Source organism: Hippopotamus amphibius, chromosome 10 (genome assembly GCF_030028045.1).
Source record: "Hippopotamus amphibius kiboko isolate mHipAmp2 chromosome 10, mHipAmp2.hap2, whole genome shotgun sequence".
NCBI classification, from domain to species: Eukaryota; Metazoa; Chordata; class Mammalia; order Artiodactyla; family Hippopotamidae; genus Hippopotamus; species Hippopotamus amphibius.
Window position 1 is genome coordinate 47,639,443 of NC_080195.1, and position 22,040 is coordinate 47,661,482.

General features: G+C 40.9%; 1 pseudogene across 1 annotated transcript in view; it reads left to right on the forward strand.

Annotated features, from left to right (window-relative positions):
• LOC130829915 (cyclin-Y-like protein 1) overlaps positions 1–22,040 on the forward strand; it is a 41,508-nt pseudogene that overhangs the window by 13,674 nt on the left and 5,794 nt on the right. Inside the window, exons 4-8 of the transcript XR_009047671.1 lie at positions 2,100–2,200; positions 11,866–11,901; positions 14,107–14,158; positions 15,011–15,130; positions 19,376–19,542. The product of XR_009047671.1 is annotated as a cyclin-Y-like protein 1 (transcript). The remainder of the gene's footprint in view (positions 1–2,099; positions 2,201–11,865; positions 11,902–14,106; positions 14,159–15,010; positions 15,131–19,375; positions 19,543–22,040) is intronic.

The following is a 22,040-nucleotide window of genomic DNA, read 5'->3' on the forward strand; positions in this document are numbered from 1 at the left end:
TAGACTGTAAGTTGCTGATACGTTAAAGGAGCCCCCATAGGGCCGTAAGACCACAACAGAAAAAAGAAAATTTTAATAGAGGAAAACAGGGTAACTATCACCCAAAGCTCTACCAACTAGTCTCTAGTAAGGAAATAGCATTTCCTTACTATTTTTATTCTCCTCATATACAGAGTTTTGGTCAGAATTGACTTTTACTATGTGAGTGTATGTCATATTCTACCCTAATAGCAATGACCTTAAAAGATAACCTGCTTCATTTAGAAGAAAAGTATTTGAATGAATGAATTTTCATTTTTCATGCTGTATCTGTTTTTTGAGGTTCTAAAATTACACATTAACCAAATAGCTTAAGCACCATATCAGAGTTTGAGTTTGAAACATTTCTCGTTTGAAGGATAAATTAGTCCTCCAAATAGTGATACTTTTCAAATAGGTTCCATCTAGAACTTTTTGTTAATAAGGAATAAGTGGCTTTGCCATAAAACATCTGAAACAAGCAAAATGGTGTTTTCTATACCATTTATATATTTCTGATTATTGGCTGCTGGCAATGTTTATTTAAATGCTGTGTATTTTAAAAAGCATCAAGTAGATTTTCTCCCTTCCTCACCTTTCGTGTATTTGTGGAAGACACTGATGGGAGAGCGACAGCATGATGAAAACTATTTTATATTAATAGGAGGCAGGAAGGCTTATCTGAATGAGTAAACAAACAGAAACCAAAAACAAAACCAAGCATTACAATTGTTTGTATTCTGTGATGTTAAAGAATGCTGCTATTACTTTCAACTGCTGATAGTGAGCGGGATTTGGTTAGTGGCCTTACTTTAAGAAAGAGCATTGTCCTAACATCATTGAGGCTATTTTAGTATTTGACTATTGCTGCATTCTTGGGCTCTTCACAAATAAATGGATACTTCTAAAGTGTTTGAAAGATAGTTTATTCTCTAGAGGGTCTCAGAAAGTTCCTTGTCACCTATTCAATACCACTGCAGATAAATTCTCACGAATTTGTATCTTTAGTAAGATTTACCTTCTAGTTGTAAGTGATCTTAAAAAATTTCTCAAGCACTTGTGGAATCCTAATTTGTCCCACATTCTGTGCTCAGCAGCTGGAGGTAGGAGAAGAATCTTCCCTAACCTGGAGCAGCTTGCTTACTTATGAGGGCGATACCATGCAAGCAGTTGAGCCCATGTAACAGTTGGTAAATTAGATGTGTTGAGTGTACAGAATGGGAGAAGTTTTGTGGTGTGGCTGCTGGCAGATACATGCTGGAGGTAGATGGGGTCAGGCTTGCTGGGACAAGGAGGGAAAAAAAGGCGTTGCAGGCAGAGAGCAGAATGCGTGAGGCAGGAAAGTGTCATGAGGAGTGTCAAATATGTAGAAAAGAATTGATGAAATTTTGAAATGAATGGAAAGTATTCTCTGAGGTTCTCAATTGAGTAATGTGGTGGCAGTCTTACTTAAAAATGAAGTGAGAAGTTAAACTCTCAGAGTTGTTTTATCTGTTTTTTGGATGTGAGACAATCTTCAAGCAGTACCTTTTTGTCCTCCAGATAAGGAAATTGAGGCCCAGAGAGACTTCCGGCCCCAAGCTTGTTAGAGATAGAGCACCCCTGGCATGCCCAGCCTCTGATTCACAAACGTTTGTTTCGTCACTGTCTCATTATTGGCATTCATTTACTGCCGTGAAATGCTCTTGCATTGATACTACATAAAGCATTACATTTTATTGTAGTAAAGGAGTAGAAATAGAAAATCTCAGCTGCATTTCTTTGCTTAAGGAAAAAACACTGAAATCTTATTCTAAACTTTTTACATTATTATAAAGGTAATTTATAATAGGTGCTTGCCAGGTTGGATTGTAGGTACTATACCAAGGGCAGCATTTTATAAACCATTTCTCCAATCTCATCTGTGGAAGTTAGAGTGTAGAGGTTTCCCATAGAGCTTCACAGGATATCACACTCACACAGTTCATGGAGTGTAAGAAAAATCTTAATGCTTTATCGTTTGACATCTTAAGCGAGGAAAAAACACCCTTTTATAGGTTTAACTTACTGTGACATTTTCTTCTACTTCCCTTCCCCTTCAGGTATCTCCAGGGCAGCTTACTAAAAAGTATAGCTCATGCTCAACAATATTTCTAGATGACAGCACAGTCAGCCAGCCTAATCTTACAACCACAATAAAATGGTGAGTACAACTAGGTTGCCAAGGGCTGAGTGACAGAGACCCCCTCATTGCTAAAAGCACCGGAGCCATACGCAATTTCATTCATTTGAATTGTCCTTTTCAGTGATCAGGTTAAGAAACTGGTGTCAACTATATATTGATTTCAGGGACCTAACTATGGATTTTCAGTTTCCATTTTAATCTTAGAGTGCATGATAGAAGGGAAAGCCAGAGAGCAAATACGAAATCCCAGGAAAAGTATAAATCTTTATTTGATGCATTTCTGTTGTTTTGTTTTGTTTTTTTCAGACTCTTTATTGGAATATATTTGCTTTACACTCTTGTACCAGTCTTTGAGGTACACCAAAGTGAATCAGCTGCATCTACACATATATCCCCACATCCCCTCCCTCCCACAGCTCCCCCCCCACCCTCCCCATCCCGGCCTTCCAAGGCATCTCCCATCAAGTTGATCTCCTTTTGTTATACAGCAACTTCCCACTAGCTATCTATTTTACAGCTGGTAGTGTAAATATATCTATGCTACTCTCTCACCTCGTCCCAGCTTCCCCTTCACCCCTTACCCCACCCCCGTGTCCTCAAGTCCATTCTCTACTTCTCTATGTCCACTCTTGCCTGTCACTGGGTTCATCAGTACCATTTCTTCAGATTCCATATATATGTGTTCGCATACAGTATTTGTTTTTCTCTTTCTGGCTTACTTCACTCTGTATGACAGACTCTAGGTCTATCCACCTCATGACATATAGTTCCATTTCATTCCTTTTTATGGCTGAGTAATATTCCATTGTATATATGTGCCACACTTCTTTATCCATTCATCTGTTGATGGGCATTTAGGTTGTTTCCATGTCCTGGCTATTGTAAATAGTGCTGCAATGAACATTATGGGACATGTTTCTTTATGGATCATGGTTTTCTCTGGGGTATATGCCCAGGAGTGGGATTACTGGGCCATATGGTAGTTCTATTTTTAGTTTTTTAAGGAACTTCCAAACTGTTTTCCAGAGTGGCTGTACCAGCTTACATTCCCACCAACAGTGCAGGAGAGTTCCGCTTTTTTCCACACCCTCTCCAACATTTATTGTCTCTAGATTTTGTGATGATGGCCATTCTGACTGGTGTGAGGTGATACCTCATTGTGGCTTTCACCTGCATTTCTCGAATGATTAGTGATGTTGAGCATCTTTTCATGTGTTTGTTGGCCTTCTGTATGTCTTCTTTGGTGAAATGTCTATTTAGGTCTTCTGCCCATTTGTGGATTGGGTTATTTGCTTTTTTGGTATTCAGCTGCATGAGCTGCTTGTATATTTTGGAGATTAATCCTTTGTCCATTGCTTGGTTGGCAAGTATTTTCTCGCATTCTGAGGGTTGTCTTCTTGTCTTATTTATGGTTTCTTTTGCTGTGCAAAAGCTTTTAAGTTTCATGAGGTCCCATTTGTTGATTCTTGATTTTATTTCCATGATTGATTCTAGGAGGGGGGTCAAAAAAGATCTTGCTTTGATGGATGTCATAGAGTGTTCTGCCTATGTTTTCCTCTAAGAGTTTTATGCTGTCTGGCCTTACATGTAGGTCTTTAATCCATTTTGAGTTTCTTTTTGTGTATGGTGTTAGGAAGTGTTCTAATGTCATTCTTTTACATGTAGCTGTCTAAATTTCCCAGCACCACTTACTGAGGAGGCTGTCTTTTTTCCATTGTATTTTCTTACCTCCTTTGTCAAAGATAAGCTGCCCATATGTGCTTGGGTTTATCTCCGAGTTCTCTATTCTTTTCCATTGATCTTCCTTTCTGTTTTTGTGCCAGTACCGTACTGTCTTGATCACTATGGCCTTATAGTAGGGTTTGAAGTCAGGAAGCCTAATTCCACCAACTCCGTGTTTCCTTCTCAAGATTGCTTAGGCTCTTTGGGGTCTTTTGCGTTTCCATAGAAAGCGCAAGATTTGTTGTTGTAGTTCTGTGAAAAATGCCATTGGTAATTTGATAGGCATTGCGTTGAATCTATAAATTGATTTGGGTAAGATAGTCATTTTCACAATGTTGATTCTTCCAGTCCAGGAACATGGTATGTCCCTCCATCTGTTTGTGTCATCTCTGATTTCTTTCATCAGTGTCTTCTAGTTTTCTGCATACAGGTCTTTTGCCTCCTTAAGCAGGTTTATTCCTAGGTATTTTATTCTTTTTGTTGCAATGGTAAATGGAAGAGTTTCCTTAATTTCTCTTTCTGTTCTTTCATTGTTAGTGTATAGGAATGCAAGAGATTTCTGCACATTAATGTTGTATCCTGCTACTTTACTAAATTCATCGATTAGTGCTAGCAGTTTTGTGGTAGAGTCTTTAGGGTTTTCTGTGTATAGTATCATGTCATCTGTGAAGAGTGACAATTTTACTTCTTCTTTTCCAATTTGGATTCCTTTTATTTCATTTTCTTCCCTGATTGCTGTGGCTAACACTTCCAAAACTATGTTGAATACTAGTGGTGAGGGTGGACATCCCTGTCTTGTTCCTGTCCTTAGAGGGTATACTTTCACTTTATCGCCATTTAGGACGATGTTGGCTCTTGGTTTGTCATATATGGCTTTTATTATGTTGAGGTAATGTCCTTCTATGCCCATTTTCTGGAGAGTTTTTATCATAAATGGATGTTGGATTTTGTCAAAAGCTTTTTCTGCGTCTATTGAGATGATCATATGGTTTTTATCTTTCAATTTGTTAATATGGTGTATCACATTGATTGATTTGCATATGTTGAAGAATCCTTGCATTCCAGGGATAAACCCCACTTGATCATGGTGTATGATCTTTTCAATGTGCTGTTGGATTCTGTTAGCTAGTATTTTGTTGAGGATTTTTGCATCTATATTCATCTGTGATATTGGCCTGTAATGTTCTTTTTTTGTGACATCTTTGCCTGGTTTTGGTATCAGGGTGATGGTGGCCTCGTAGAATGAGTTTGGGAGTGTTCCTCCTCCTGCTATAATTTGGAAGAGTTTGAGAAGGATGGGTGTTAGGTCTTCTCTAAATGTTTGATAGAATTCGCCTGTGAATCCATCTGGCCCTGGGCTTTTGTTTGTTGGGAGATTTTCAATCACAGTCTCAATTTCCGTACTTATGATTGGTCTGTTCATTGTTTCTATTTCTTCCTGGTTCAGTTTTGGAAGATTGTACTTTTCTAAGAATGTATCCATTTCTTCCAGGTTATCCAATTGATTGGCATATAGTTGCTTGTAGTAGTCTCTCATGATCTTTTGTATTTCTGAGGTGTCCGCTGTTACTTCTCCTTTTTCATTTCTAATTCTGTTGATTTGCATCTTCTCCCTGTTTTTCCTGATAAGTTTGGCTAATGGTTTATCAATTTTGTTTACCTTCGCAAAGAACCAGCTTTTAGTTTTATTGATCTTTGCTATTGCTTCCTTCATTTCTTTTTCATTTATTTCTGATCTGATCTTTATGATTTCTTTCCTTCTGCTCACTTTGGGGTTTTTTTGTTCTTCTTTCTCTAGTTGTTTTAGGTGTAAGGTTAGGTTGTTTATTCGATATTTTTCTTGTTTCTTGAGGGAGGACTGTATTGCTATAAACTTCCCTCTCAGAACTGTTTTTGCTGCATCCCATAAGTTTTGGGTCGTTGTGTCTTCATTGTCATTTGTTTCTAGGTATTTTTTTATTTCCTCTTGGATTTCTTTAGTGATTTCTCGGTGGTTTAATAGCGTATTGTTTCGTCTCCATGTGGTTGTATTTTTTGCAGTTTGTTTCCTGTAATTGATATCTAGTCTCATGGCATTGTGGTCAGAGAGTATGCTTGATACGATTTCAATTTTTTTGAATTTACCAAGGCTTGATTTGTGACCCAAGATGTGATCTATCCTAGAGAATGTTCCATGTGCACTTGAGAAGAAAGTGTATTCTGTTGTTTTTGGATGGAATGTCCTATAAATATCAATTATGTTGAGATGGTCTAATGTGTCATTTAAAGCTTGTGTGTCCTTATTTATTTTCTGTTTGGATGATCTGTCCATTGATGTAAGTGGGGTGTTCAAGTCTCCTACTATTATTGTGTTACTGTCAATTTCCCCTATTATGGCTGTTAGCATTTGCCTTCTGTATTGAGTTGCTCCTATGTTGGTTGCATAGATATTTACCATTGTGATATGTTCTTCTTGGTTGGATCCCCTGATCATTATGTAGTGTCCTTCCTTGTCTCTTGTAATAGCCTTTACTCTAAAGTCTAATTTGTCTGATATGAGTATTGCTCCTCCAGCTTTCTTTTCGCTTCCATTTGCATGGAGTATCTTTTTCCATCCCCTTACTTTCAGTCTGTATGTGTCCCTTGGTCTGAAGTGGGTTTCTTGTAGGCAGCATATAGAAGGGTCTTGTTCTTGTATCCATTCAACCAGTCTGTGTCTTTTGGTTGGAGCATTGAATCCATTTACATTTAAGGTGATTATTGACATGTGTGTTCCAATGACCATTTTCTTAATTGTTTTGGGTTTGTTTTTGTAGGTCATTTCATTCTCTTTTGTTTCCTGTTTAGAAAAGTTCCTTTAGCACTTGTTGTAAGTCTGGTTTGGTGGTGCTGAATTCTCTTAACTTTTGCTTGTCTGTAAAGCTTTTGATTTCTCCCTCGAATCTGAATGAGATTCTTGCTGGGCAGAGTATTCTTGACTGTAGGTTTTTCTCTCTCAGGACTTTCAGTATATTCTGCCACTCCCTCCTGGCCTGCAGAGTTTCTGTAGAAGGATCAGCTTAACAGCTGATGGGTTTCCCCTTATATGTTATTCGCTACTTTTAATGTTTTTTCTTTGTGTTTAATTTTTGTTAGTTTGATTAATATGTGCCTTGGTGTATTTCTCCTTGGGTTTATTCTGTATGGGACTCTCTGCGCTTCTTGGACTTGATTAATTATTTCCTTTCCCATGCTGGGGAAGTTTTCCACTCTAACCTCTTCAGATATTTTCTCAGACCCTTTCTTTTTTTCTTCTTCTTCTGGGATGCCTATGATTCAAATGTTGGTGCGCTTAATGTTGTCACCAAGGTCTCTGAGACTGTCTTCCTTTCTTTTTATTCTTTTTTCTTTTTCGTGCTCTGTGGCAGTTATTTCCCCCATTCTATCTTCTAATCCCCTTATTCGTTCTTCTGCCTCAGTTATTCTGCTGTTTATACCCTCTAGAGTATTTTTAATTTCAGTTGTTATCTAGTACTGTTTGTTTGCTCTTTAGTTCTTCTGATTCCTTTTTAACTGTTTCTTGTATTTTCTCTATTTTGTGATCGAGATTTTGGATCATCTTTACTATCATAACTCTGAATTCTTTTGCAGGCAATTTTCCTATTTCCTCTTCATTTATTTGTTCTTGTGTATTTTTACCTTGTTCCTTCATCTGTGGCATATTTTTTTGTCGTCTCATTTTCCCCCCACTTTGGATGGGTGGAATTGTGTTCCTGCTGGGTCTTGGTGTTAAGTTGAGAACCTCTGGGAGGTTCCTGGGAAGTGGGTTTCCCTGTCAGTCCAATGTTTTGGACTCAGAGCTCCCACCTCAGGAGCGCAGGCCTGACACTGGGCTTGTGTATCAAGATCCCACAAGCTGTGTGAAGCAGGGAAAAAGAAGAAAAAAAAAAAGGTAGGAGAACAGGAGGACAATAGCAAGCTAAAAACTACAATAGTAGGAAACTAACAGATGTGTTAGAAAAAATTTTTAAAAAAATGATGGAGCAACAACTGGATCGTAAAACAACTGCAATATCCTAGGTGAGGGGGTGGCAAGAGAAAAGAAAGAAAAAAAAAAGCCAGAAAAGGCCTTGGCTGTGGGGACGGGGCTTAGACAAGGGCAGTGGTGGGGGCGGATGTTAGGCAATGGGCCGAGCCTACGCTTAGAGAAGGCCCTGGGGGTGGTGGGGAATGGGGCATAGGTCCAGTGAGGTAGAGGGGCCTGGAAATGCCTCTGGTCCTGGGAGCAGAGGACCAGGTCAAGGTACCCAGCAGGCTCCCTGGGCCCAAGTTGGTGGGAGAGATGCAAGCACCTCCCCTAGTTCCTCCCCTAGTCCTCCAGTCTTGGAGGGCCCCTCCCCCTTGGCTTCTCTTATTTCCCACCCCCTCTCTCCTATTCCCCTAGAACCCTTACAGCTGCAGGGGGCACTGAAAGGCGGGAGACCAGACTCTGATGCCCAACAGGCTTCCCAGGGCCAACTGGGCTTGGGTAATGCCTGCCGCACTTCCCCAGGTTTCCCAGTCTGGTAGGGTTCCTGTCTGCCTCTCTTCCTCTCCCCCGCCCCCCACTCTCCTAGGTTCTAAGCAGCTGGAGGGGGCCTGGAGAATGAAGGACCAGGTCGGGGAGCGCAGTTGGCCTCCCTGGCCAAGAGAGCAGGCGAAATGCCCTCCAGCCTCCCCTGTCCCCCAGTCTCAAAGCTCCCACCCCCTCCTGTCTGCCTCTCCACCTCCTCACCCCTCCTCCCTCCTTCCACACCCCCCAGGACCCAGGCAGCCTGGAGGGGGCCTTGGAGGGTGGAAGACCCCACTGGGGAGCCCAGCAGGCCCCCCGGCCTCCTGGGTGGGAGAAACCCAATCGCGGTTTCCCCGATCTCCCCAGCCCCCAGCAGTCCCTCCAGGCAGGAACGTCTCCCCTCCCGCAGCCACCCCCCAGGAGTGCTGGTCCGGTCAGGCTTCCCCTTCCCCGCCCCCCTGACTTCCCCCAGGTCCTACCCGGTTGCTGCGGGGTTCCTGAGGTCTGCTTGGGCCTCAGGTCCCCCGCTGGCCTCCGGTAGCTCTTCTATTTGTGGGGGGACACAATCTCCGCGTCTTCGCATGCCACCATCTTGACTCCGCGCGCCCCCCCCATTTTTGTTGTTAAGACCTTGATGAACATAATGAGAAGGAGCGGGCCTTTGTATTGGATGGTTCTAGACAAAATGATTTCTTTATGAGTTGTAGTCCTAAAACAATGTATACTACTTTGGAAGCTACTCTTAGAAGAAGGAACAGCTTGTCCCCTACTGGCACCATAGTGAATCTGCATTTAAATTTCATTGGATTTTGTCAGATTTATCCCACTGTGCATTTTTTTTTCCTGCACTATTTCTGGGTGAAATTTCACTTCTCCTTCCTGAACCCAAAAGAGGGGGAAAATACATCAAAGCAGTCTTAAGGAACACACTCTCAAGCTTAATTTCTTTGTAGATGCAGTTTGTTTGACTGAAGTTTTAACTTGAGATACATTTAATTTTTGTTCGTATATCTATAAATACATCTCCAACACACCGTATCAATCACGGCAGAAGAACAATAAAAGAGATGAAATTTTGGAAACATGGCTGTGGTTAGGTTTATACTTAAGACGTGAACAGTGTCATGAGGATGAAAACTGTTCCTTAGCTTCTGGGAGCACCTCATGGTCCACAATTGGAGATGCACTTTCAAAACCCCCTAATGACGAACCTTTCGAGTTTATTTAAGAGAGAGAAGGTAAAACCAAACAGGATGCAGAGCTTTCTGACTCCCTTGGTGTTGTTCCTGGAACATTAATGTCTCCTTAGGATATGAATGTTGACTTTGCAGAGCACAGTTTGGGAAATGCTTTTTGAAAATATTAATCTCCTTCATTTTATTTTCCGTCTTAAAAAGGTAAGTAATTTGTTGCTAATGTGCCAGCCTTTTTTAGCTATGTAAATTATCAATAACTTCTCGTTAAAAACAGCAAGTTCCCAATCATAGTAATGCAACTTTCCTGTCTTACTTATGATAATAGTTGTGGTCAAATCATGTTTCAGCAAACGGGGAGCCCTGTCTGTCTCTAAAGCCCTGAGTTTTGGCACTGAATGTTTTTATTTAGCCAAGACACTAAATCTGTGGGTAAAAAAATCACTGCTTTGGCTAGAGTCACAGCTTCTTTTGAATTCAAAAGAGCCTGATGTTCTAGTATATACTTCAAACGTAGTTTTAAGGATTAACCTTGCTCAGACAAGTAGGTTTCATGCTTTTTTCCCCCATCTAATGTAATTTTTGGAAGTACAATAAATTTTAATTAGCTCTCATTAAGTTTTAGAAATGATCATTCAGCACATTCATTATTGGTGAAATAAAGGTTTACTGAGCTAATTAGTAGGGCCAATTGGCTTTTAGGAATGATTTTGAAAAATGTTTTATCATGAGATTAGTTTTCAATGGGGTAGTTGTTCTCAGTGGGGTAGGTGAGCCTTATTAGAATCACTTATGAAACTTTTTCAAGATATATGTCTCTAAACACATGAATTCCACCTCCCCCCGGCCCCCAAGACACAGTGTCTGTGTGTCTGTCCCTCTCTCTCACACGCACTTTTTGCCAAGTGGGGGAATGTTGCGAGGCATGATTCTATGGACAAAAGCATCCCGAGTGATTCTGATCTTAACCCTACCTCATTCATGCTAAACTGTGCTGCACATTGCAGTCACCTGGGGATCTTTAAAAACAATCCTGATACACAAGTCATACCCAATGCCAGTGAAATCAGAACATTTTGAAGCAGAAGCCAGGCAGTTTTTAAAGCTTCTCAGGTGATCCCAGTGTGCAGCCGAGCTTGGGAGCCACTGTCTGGTTTGAGGGTAGGAGAAAGAGAACTGCTTCTGATAATTGGTGGGACCTTGGGTAAGCCAGTTTTAAGCCATGGTTCCCTTATCTGTAAAATGAGTTGTTTTAATTAAATGTCATCTAAGGTTCAGTGGTCCTTTCATCATGTAACTTCTAATTCTGTGATTTTTAAAATCAATTGGAAGATGAAACTTTGAAGCACTAGAGAAGTTTCCATCTTTGATGCTGACAGTGTTACAGGCCTTTATACAAGTGCTAAGATTCTATAGACCTACTTATAAAATTCAGATTTGCCTTCCCTCACTTATTTTGAGTTTCATTTTAGACACTGAGAACAAAGGGAAACATATAACTTAACCAGAAAACCCTTTGTTGCCTCATACACAACATCTGTGAATAACTTAGAAATATAGGAACTTAAAGAGTATCTGAGGACTTGTATCTGTCTGTTCATTAATACTTTAAGTAATTTGGAAATACCTGTCAGTGGTTGTATACTGTGTTGTAGTATGCTGCATTATTAGCACTGCTTATTCCAGGGTAGCCAGACCTATCCTCAATTTTGTGGCTGTAAAATTTTGCTATTAAAATTTCTAATACTTAGGTAAACGTGATTTTAAATCATTTTATTTGGTATAGAGCATTTTTATTATTTACTTTTAGGGAAATAATGGAAAATGGATGGGTAGGTGGATAGTGAACTCAATCAACTGAGATGCAGGGCCTAACAAAAAAGCCACACACGCACACACCACCTACTGTATGGCTTGAATCTAAGCATGTGTATAGATAAATATAGCTTGTACAGGACGAAAGTTTCTGTAGGTAGAAGGACAAATGACTGGGGAAATATGTAATAATTTATATATTATAATAACCAAAACACGTCTTCTCACAGCATATCTGGCAGTTTGGGTCTCCTAATTTTGCTAAAAGCCGAAGAACCTTAAACCAGAGGGAACGCACCCATGGAGTACTGTTCTGAATTAGAGGATGTCAGGGCCACTGGACATCTGGAAGGTCTTCCCTCCCCGCCAACCCCTTTCCAAAATGTCTTCAGGTCTAACGTGATAAAAATCAATTATTACAATATATTTTTTTCCCTCCACAGTGTGACCTTAGCAATCTATTACCACATAAAGAACAGGTGAGCTCTTTTAAAACCTATCTTGTTATTCCAGCTAATTAATTTACAAGGTATCATGTTTAGTGTTAAGTGATAACTATAGACATTATTGGAGTAAGCTTTTATTAGAATGCTTTTATTATAATATTGAAATGAGTCTTTTATTTTTATCTCAAGACTTAATTCTTAAGTTACTGGGTCTCTCAGAGTATTTGTTCATTTGGGTTATATTGATATTTACTATATTAGAAATTGAAATTGAGAATTAAAACCTTAAATCCATTGTATGTGAAAACAGCGTTTTCCTTAGCACTATGGAAATTTTGAGCTAGATAATGCTTTGTTGGGCGGGGGGGGGGTCGTCCTGTGCATTGTAGGGTATTTAGCAGCACACCTGGCCTCTGCTCACTAGATGCCAGGAGCGCCTTCTTCTTTCCTCCACATGACGACAACCAGAACTCTGCAGCCATGGGCAGAAGTCCCCTGGGGGATGAAATCACTCCTGCTTGGGAACCCCAGTGTTTAACATAGGTCATTTTTTAAACTGTTTTCCACAACAAAAAAGTTGAGAGAAGAGTATCTCATTGTTCATCGAAGACAGCTGATTCTTATATCTACTCAGTCTTCAGTCATCTGTTTTGAAGAAACAATATGAAGAAGATCCAGCCTCATGCAGATATATAGTTGGAAAAAGGTGTATTTTTAAACCCTTCAGATAATTTGGTATATTCGTTGATACTGTACTAAAAGTCCACATGTGCTAGTTTCTTAAATTATTTAAAATGGAATTCTAAATCATATCCATGAACTTGTAGTAAATACTGTGTTAATTAATACCCATTGAACTGTCATGCATACTGAAGTGGATCTTTTTACCTGTACCTGATTTTACATTACTATATGTCGGTCATTTGGAAAGTATTGGTTCACATTTCTTTAGACAGTGTCAAAAACTCACTTTTGTTAGTATCACCACCAGTCTTACCAGAAAAGTCTTTAAATATTGAGAAGTTGTCAGGCTCACAGTAGATCACGCTCACAATAGGACTTACAAGTTTTCCAAAAATCCTGATATTTTTAGCTTGATGGCTTGAATTTTATCATTAGCAACAGATACGTTACAGTTATTTTCCTTGAAGTAACAGGCTCACTTTGTTCATTTTTGGAAGAATGACTGTCACTTGTACATTCAAATAAAGGTGGTGTTCTATGAAAAAAATGGTTCAAATCAAGATGGTGTTCTATGAGAAAAGTGACTTAGCACTAAGTCAGAAATTCTTGTCCTTAACACAACCGTATTTCAGTATGTACAAGTGCTTAATGCATACTTTCCACTTACTCAGAATATTAAAAAGAAGGATCAAGGGTTAAGAACAGTATTAATTGTTATGATTTTATCAGGGATGTTCTTAAGTAAAGCAGATTTGTTTTTAACTGCAAGTAGCTGTGAATAATTGAATGACTTCTAATTGAGTTTGGTACCACTGCTCAGAAACCAGCAGTTTTACCCACTTTTGCTCTTATGCAGTCACAGCAAATGTCAAACAATGTAAAGGCAGGTAATGTCTTAGTATTTTTATACAAACAGTTTTGACATCTTGGGCCTCCTGAAGAGGGGATAGGGGAGGATCCCAGAGCCCTGCAGACCACATTTGGAGAACTGCTGTGTAAATTATGAGCACCGTGTATTAGTGTGGTGAAATTTTAAATAAAAAGCCTGGTCTCTTTTAAAATAAAAAGACAATTACATTTTTAACTCAAACTGTTTAAGAGAGACAAGAAGAAATACACGGTAAGAATATAATATAAAGAAATAAAGAGAAAGAAACGGGGAAAAAACTGAATCTCTCATTCACATTCATTGAAGTGAGAAGACTTCATTGCCCACCACCACTGCTTTATAAAACGTTCTTGTATTGATATATTTCCGTGTGAGGTTAGAGGAATGGAAATATATTGGTTTGCTAGCATTGCCTGTTAGGGAGGGTTAGTGCTTGTGAAGGCAACTCTGGCTGGTTGTTGTAGAAAAGATTTCAGAGTTTGATGTGCTGAATAAAAATAGGTCAGGAAACCTTTCTAAGGGCAGAATCCAGGACAAGAATTTGTAAAAAACTGTTTGCTTTGTCAAAGGTTAAGCTTCCTCTGCTCCTCTCTCTACTCCTAGCAGATGTTACTAAGATAGTAACTCCTGAATTAACTTTCTACATGCATATTCTTATTTTATAGAGATGCAAATAGATCCCTGGATATTTTTGATGAGAGATCACATTCACTCACAGTAAGTGTCAGTTTTACTGAAGTATTTTTCTCTTATAGTTGTTTATTTCATGCTGATTTGCTTTGAAATTAGTTACTAGAAGAAAATTACTCCCTCCAGCTCAAGGTCTAAATCATCTTCCTCTGAAGTCTTCTTCCCCACCCCATGTTGTGTCTAGTCATTTTACCAAAGGCATGTTGTATAAGGGGTGTGACGGATAAGAACTGAGTTGTGCTTTGTATGATTAGTGAGCAGGTAAGTACACATACCCAAGTAACAGAAGGTGTATCTTTTTGAAGGATGATTTTCCATAACATCAAAGAATGTAAATATTTGTAAATAAACCTAACAAATGTGGTAAGACCTCTAAGAAGAAAATTAGAAAACTGCTTAAATTTTAAACCATTTAAAATGACAAAGATTTAAGATTCACGTCTTCAGGTGCTCTGTGGCCACATGTGGCTGGTGACTACTGTATAGGACAGAGCATTCTTAGAGCCTTATGGTGACAGGACCCTGGAAGTGTTTTTTTCAAAGTTGATGGCAGAAAAGTATGATGACACATGGTGATCAGCAAGACTTTTGAACCTAAAAAGAGTTGACATTTGGTTAGAATTCTGTGGGGAGAAAGGTGGAAATATGTACATTTTCTGAGGTTGCATCTGTGTTTTTCTTTAGTGGGTGGTGGTGAGTATTAAATCACTGTAGTGTTTTAGGATCCCATTGTTTATATTTAAAAGACTCCAAGACATGTCACCCAACCAAAATTACTTTAAGGGGCACGTGGGCCCAAATGTGAAGACTGCTACCTTGAGGGTACTTTTAAGTAGTTTTCTTCAGTGGATGCTTATATTGTCTTCTTTCTTCTTTTAGCAAGAAAAGCTTCCAGAGGAATACTTTAAGCGTGATCCTGAACATAAATTCATTTACAGATTTGTTTGCGTTCTGTTTAGTGCTGCACAACTACCTGCTGAGTGTGCCATAGTAACTTTGGTAAGCTACGTTTTCTTTCATAAAGCACCTGTAGAAATTTCTGTCTTGTACACAAGGTGTGGTCCTGTTTTTAAAATGAAAGTAGGTTCCTGAAAGGATCGTCAGAACTTTACTAAGAGAAACCTATGAAAAGAAAGTAAAATATACACATTTGAGCTTAATAGTCATTATGATTTAAAATGTTGCCATTGCTCTTCTTATCAGAAAACAGTTGCTATTCAAGGCAGCAGGAGAGAGTTCTGGTTTCTCCTTGCACACCTCAGGGCACACATGCACATACAGTGTACACACGTACACACAGACAAGGTGTGCAGTGGTGGTAGGATGGGGGCGATGACTCATCTGGTCCACAGGCAGAAACGGACTCCATGTAGTTCTAAGCTGAGTCCCAGGCTGTATTACCCAGACAGTTCTGATGTATAACTGACTGAGAACTGCTGCCCTCAGTTCTCTGTTCTTGGATGATGGTGTTAACCATCCCCGCTGTCCTCTTGTGCCTGCATGTGGAGTTGCCCAGGATTAGGGTGCCAGCAGTACTTGGAAAGGCTTTACTCTAGTTAGCCTGCTAAACTGCAGTTGCGTGAGGACCTTTGTGTCATCCATACTGTATTCCTACGGTAAGAGCTGATCATTTGAATAATAAATCATATTCAAGTGAGAGGTAGTTGGGATCGTTTTACTTACTCCTCCCTATAGCACACCTGTACGGGAAAGTCAGCTGCATGGTCCGGAGGGAAGGAATAGTTAGGCCGCTGCCCGCTTCTGTCCAGGCAGAATCTAGCAGAGGAGGCTTGTCCTTTTGAAAAGAGACCCCTCCGTGGACACTGGATCAGACACAGGCCTTTCCTTGGAGCTCCAGGCCACTTGGAGTGCTTAGCACATGCTTGAGAGAGGCAGCAGTGGCGCTTGCATGTGGAGAGCCAGGAAATGCAGGGAGGAGAGCATCTGGGGCTGGAAGAGGGGCATTTCTTTGTAGACATGTTGAGTGTGACGTACCTGTGAGACGGGAGAGTGGCGATGTCTAGTAATCAGTCGAGTGTATGGGACAGGATCATGAATCTGAGCTAGAGGGAGGGCATTACGTATAGCTGTTCAAATGCAGAGAAAGAATGTAAAATAGAAAGTGGGTAGAAGATGTGTAGGGACTGTTAGCACTTAAGGGCGAGTCCCCAGAGGAGTGGCTAGAGTGGTAGGAAGCCCAGGAGGGAATCCTAAGAGGTGCCAGGAGAGGTTCAGGAAGGAGAGTGTGGTCCAAGTGCTGGTTGCTGCCAAGGAGCTGCTCATGCCATAAACCCCCCTAATACCTACTCTGTCCCTATTCTAAGTGCTGGGGATGGAGGAGAGAACAGGTTGAATAAAATTCTTGCCTTTATGGAGCAAGTGTGGAAGACATAAGTTTCTGTGTTTGTTTTTACTTTTTACATTTTATTTATTTTTTTTGGCTGCGTTGGGTCTTTGTTGCTGTGCGTGGGCTTTCTCTCATTGCGGCGAGCCGCGGGGCTCCTCTTTGTTGTGGTGCGCAGGCTTCTCATTGCAGTGGCTTCTCTTGTTGCAGGAGCAGGGGCTCTAGGTGCACGGGCTTCAGTGGTTGCAGCATGTGGGCTCAGTAGTTGTGGCTTGTGGGCTCTAGAGCTCAGGCTTAGTAGTTGTGGCTCACGGGCTTAGTTGCCCTGCAGCATGTGGGATCCTCCCAGACCAGGGATCAAACCCACGTCTCCTGCATTGGCAGGTGGATTCTTGACCACTACGTCACCAGGGAAGTCCTGCTCAGGTTTTTTGAGTTTGGTTGTTGTTGTTGTTTTAATTTTTATTGGAGTATAGTTGATTTACAATGTAGTGTTCGTTTCAGGTATACAGCAAAGTATAAGTATCTTTTGTAATGAGTATTTTTAAAAAGGAATATTTCAAGTAGTTGTAAAAATCAGGAAGAGAAAGCAAGGTAAAGGAATAAAGTGATTAGAGGGGCTTACTGGAACGATCAGGAAGAGCCTCTTTAAAGAGGTAACATTTGAACCTGGGGCCTGGCCGAACCGAGGAAGAGCAGGAGCGCTGGCGTTACAGAGGGGACAAGTGCAAGGCTCTGAGACAGGAATATGTCCTGTGTGTTCAAGGAAGAGCAAGGTGGCCGTTGTGATCAGAGTGGGGAATGAGGGAAAGAGCATAGGTGATGAGGTCGCAGGACAATGCCATACCGCACAGGGCCTTGTAACTTAGAGGCCATGCCAAGAAGTTATCTGTTTGATGGGAAAACTCTGGCAGATCTTGAGCAGGCACATGAAGTACACTTAATTTAAGAGGCTCTCCTGCCTGCTTTGGGGAGAAGAGACTGTAGTCTGTTGCGAGTCAGAGTGGAGGCAGAGAGGTCCGGAGGCAGTGGCAGTAACACGAGTCAGAAGTGACAGATGTTGGGTTGGCCAAAAAGTTGACTTGGGTTTTTCCATAACATCTTAGGGAAAAACCCAAATGAACTTCTTGGCCAACCCAGGAGAAGAGAAAAGTGGTCTGGTTACCAGGGAAGGTAGAGACAACAAGAATCTCCAACAGATTGGAGCAAGAGAACTCAAATGGAGGTTTTTGGTCCCAGCAACTAGGCGTGTGGCAGTGTCTTTCAGTTGTGAGGGAAGGCCTGGGCTGGGGAGCGTTGGGATGAAGAGTCCTGTGAAGACACCAGTGACCGTGGCAAGAGTAGTTTCAGTAGAGCCACGGCGGCAGGGGATGGATGACAGTGGGCTAAGGAGAGGAGGCGATGAGGAGCCAGTGTCAGGGCGTTTCCTGAGGACAGATGGTAGGGGTCGTGGGCCATAGGCTGGGAACAGGTAAGTGTTTACAGTGGAGGAAATCTCTGACAGAGAGGGAGAAAGTGTTCAAAAAGAGGTTAATCGTGGGAACAGTATTCTGCAGAAGTGAGATGGGATCCACTTCATTCATAGAAGAGTTGGCTTTAGTGAAAAGAAAGAAACTCACTCCTACTGAGACAGGAGGGCAAGTGGTATAAATGAGTGTGGGCACATACCAGGTTTGCCAGTACAGGTGAGAGGAGATTGAGAGCTTGCCAATGTCCTTTTAAGTGCCTCTAATTAGTCCCGTAGAGAATTGAACCTTGTTAGGGAGATTCATTCTTAGGGTACTGGAGAGTGCTGAGTTCTCTGGGGAATGGGAGCAGAAATTCACTCAGAACATACACATAGAATCTCAATATCCATGTTTGAAAACACAGTTGAGTTTGGAGAGCACTGGCAAGTCTGAGCTGTCAATCTGATAACCTTCAGTTAGTTAAACATACACTTTAAAATTGGATTTTTCCTTTTTGTCAAATGGCATATGCACTCTTCTGCAGAGGTAACCACAAATCACAGCTTACCTCTTTCATCTTTACTCAACTGTTAACTCTGTCCATTTCTTTGTAGAATAGACATTTGATACATGGAAAAGAGATCGTGGCATTCACTCGCAAACTGCCTGGCAGGTTTAGAGGGGCCTCAGGGATACAAACACGGGCAGCTCTTTCCGCCTTAAAACCAACGAATTGAATAAGCTGCAGATTATGTAAGACAGAAGTGAATTATTAAATGATAATGGAGATGTGAAAAATAGGGGATATGAAAAAGACTGTCCTCTGTATGCATGTGCGTTCCTTAGAAAGGTATTGAATATGGGAATGCTCGACAGTTAGAAAGCCCCTCTGTACTGCCTGTCCTGCTGTGCCACACAGCAGCCACTGGGAGGCTCTCTTGACCACCAGTTTTTATCTTCAAGTTCATGCCATAAAAGGACTAGTTACTCTGAAGAGGCGATAAAGATGTGCTCAGTCTTACCAGAGTTTTACATACTCAAGCGTTATGTAAAATTGCCATGTAACCACCACCAGGTATGGTAGGTACATTGCACGTGCAGGCACTCAGGCATTTACTGAGCAGTTGAAATCCATGCTGGGCTGTATGTGCTGCCCTTTACAGGTGGGAAGGTAATAACACAAGGCCTGTCTTTCGAATGCCCTTTGTCCTTTCATTCCTGTGACCAGAATTGGGTTGGAAATTCACATGGGCAGAGTAGAAATATCAGAGCAACAGAAATACCTGACTTAAAACTGTGTCTTGGCTTCTGGCCTTGGCTGGCCAAGCAAAGTCTGTAGAACCTCAGAATAAAAGGCACGTCAGAAACAGATGAAATCTGTCATTCCTAACAGTTCTTATCACAGCACTTCAACTGAACTAAAATCAACGATCAGTGCTCTACTTTTTGCAGGTTTACTTAGAAAGGCTTTTAACTTACGCTGAGATCGATCTTTGCCCCACTAACTGGAGAAGAATTGTTTTGGGAGCCATTCTTCTTGCCTCCAGGGTTTGGGACCATCAGCCTCTATGGAATGTGGACTACTGCCTGATCCTCAAGGACATTATAGTTGAGGACATGTGAGTTTGTAAGGTTCTGGTGAACTTTCTGTTTTCCAATACCTCATTTGTTCCCATACAGTTTACATTTTAAGAAATATTACATTTTAAGAAAGGTTATATTGTACAAAGAGCTGAAATAGGCATAAAACTACAGACTTCTTCCTTTCTGGCTGTAGTATAACAATTCGTATTTCCCATCATTAATTGGTAGGTCTTGATGTGTTATTGCTGTAATATTCTGCTTGATAAATTGACATGATTTTTCCGGTGGTTTTTGCCAGACATTTTACAAGCTCACTACAGAATAACACGGTATAGTAAATAACTTCACGGCTTTCTTAAAGTTGTCTACCAGGTTCAGACCATTTTTAAGGGGCACACGTCTGGCCTCTGAAGTAAGCGGCCACCGTTAAGGTCTCAGGGCCCTAGACTACTGCGAGGTTATAACTTCAGCCTGAGTCACACATTGTATATTTGCTTTTGCTGGTCTTTTTCCTCCTTTTTATCTGAGGTTTTGTTGTTATAGAAACCGTGATGTACAGATAGCCACATATAAAGGTTTCAGATCCCTGTGTTCCTATCTCCTCCCCTATTTAGGAGTATTCCCCATGTTTAGAAATAGGTCTGCTGAGTTAGGAAACTCTGATCTCTCAGACTGGGAAGCATCACCCGGGCCTCACCCAGGGCATTCAGCAACCCCAGCAGCACTTTGTGGGACCTTGAGTTAACTAGGCAGGTGCTCCTCACTGATGGCATGCTGACATGGGCATGAAACACCAGGCTTCCAATCTGGCTGCGGTGAAGGGCCCCAAGGGTGGGATGCAGGATGAGCCAGAGAGGTATTTCTAGCAGACTCTTGAAGTGCTCACTTGACAGTGAAAATGTCTTTGTGGGTGGCATTTAGGAAAGTGTGAAAGGACACGTCTGCATTATATTGAACAGAAGAGGCCGATCAAGATCATGGCAGGCAGTGGCCAGAGTTTGCTTTTGTTCCTTTGCACCTTACTCTAGATAATTCAGAATTGCCGAAGTGCATATTTAAAACTGAAGCGAGGAAACTTGTGACGAAGTGAAGGGACCAGTGCTTGTTGGGATGGTAGCTGTCAAAGTGGCTTTTGGTGAAAATGTCCACTCTGGTGATAATGGAAACTAAGTAGTCATGGGGATATTGTTGGTAGCCATCGTAGTAAACAGTGTGATGGCGGATAATGGCTTTGAAATGAATAGAGGTAATTTTGGAAGTTGCAAAAACTAAAGTGACTTTGACCATCAGTATCATCAGTCTTTAAACTGGTCCCTTGAAGGAAGGAAAATTTGTAATCGTAAACACCAACCCTGGCATGATGGCAGCGGAAATTTTCTGAGAGCCTGCCACTAAGCTGACCGGCGCTCAGGTTCCAGTTATAACATCAGAGAACATGCAGGGCAATGTGTGGGTGTTCATAGATGTGAGCCCAGCAGCCTTGGTGGCAGTGTCTAGCTGCAGGAAGAAACATTTGAAGCAGCGCTTTTCTGTGTAGAATGGAGAATCACCCGGAGTTATGTGTATAATAGGCTGCTTTTGTTGATGATCTTTGGAAATTGGAAAGCATTACCACAAAGTGTTGAATACACATTTGTTTCATCCCTCTGCTGTTGACTACTATTTGTAATGGTCTCACTTTGAGTCTAAATTGAAAAATTGGTGTCTAACAGCTTTTCTTTAAAACTTTCTAACATTTATGTCTTATTAAAATATATTTCCCTTCAAAAGACTACGTTAAAGTGAGCAGCTGCTGTTCAGAAAAATTTGCTGTGCCTCTAAATGGTCTGCTCTTCAGCCATCTAGCCATTTAAAAAACAACAAAAAACACAGAAGGTGCATATTCTGTAGGCATAATGCTTTTCTTCAGTGATTAAGGCTCTATTAATAGACATGTTAAGCCTATGAAGTACTGTATTTCCAGACAATTAAAATGTATTCATGGAGAAAATATAGAAGGGATAGTGAAGTGCATTTATTCCTGTAGAAAATGAAGTCCTGATTAGTGGATTATCAAAACATTATCTGATTTACATTTCTATAGACTTATGGCCATAAGAACAGGAGATTAATTTTGGAAGTAAGTTCAGTTAGGTTTAAAGTTCAGCAAATGAGAAGCCTCATTTCTGCTCACATTCTGCTCTCCATACAGGAGAACATCAAGCATTTACTGACTTATCCAATAGATAAAATATTAACAGTTTAAAACCCAGAGACCAAATATATTGTAAAATAAGCCACTCTCATGTTTGTATTTACCATTCTTATATAATTAACTCTCTAATTTTAGTGATTGCTGTGAAAATGGTAAGATTTACTCTAGTTTTATGTTTATTTACTTAAACATTTGGCAAGCAAATGGCTATATATGGTTATGTAGCAAAGGCTTGCTGCCAGCACTCTACTTTCCCACTTCACTGAATTTGCTCTCCGCGTGCATGTGCGTGTTCTGTCCAGGCAGGGGGCTGCGGGGCTGAGCATCCGGGTCTGCTCT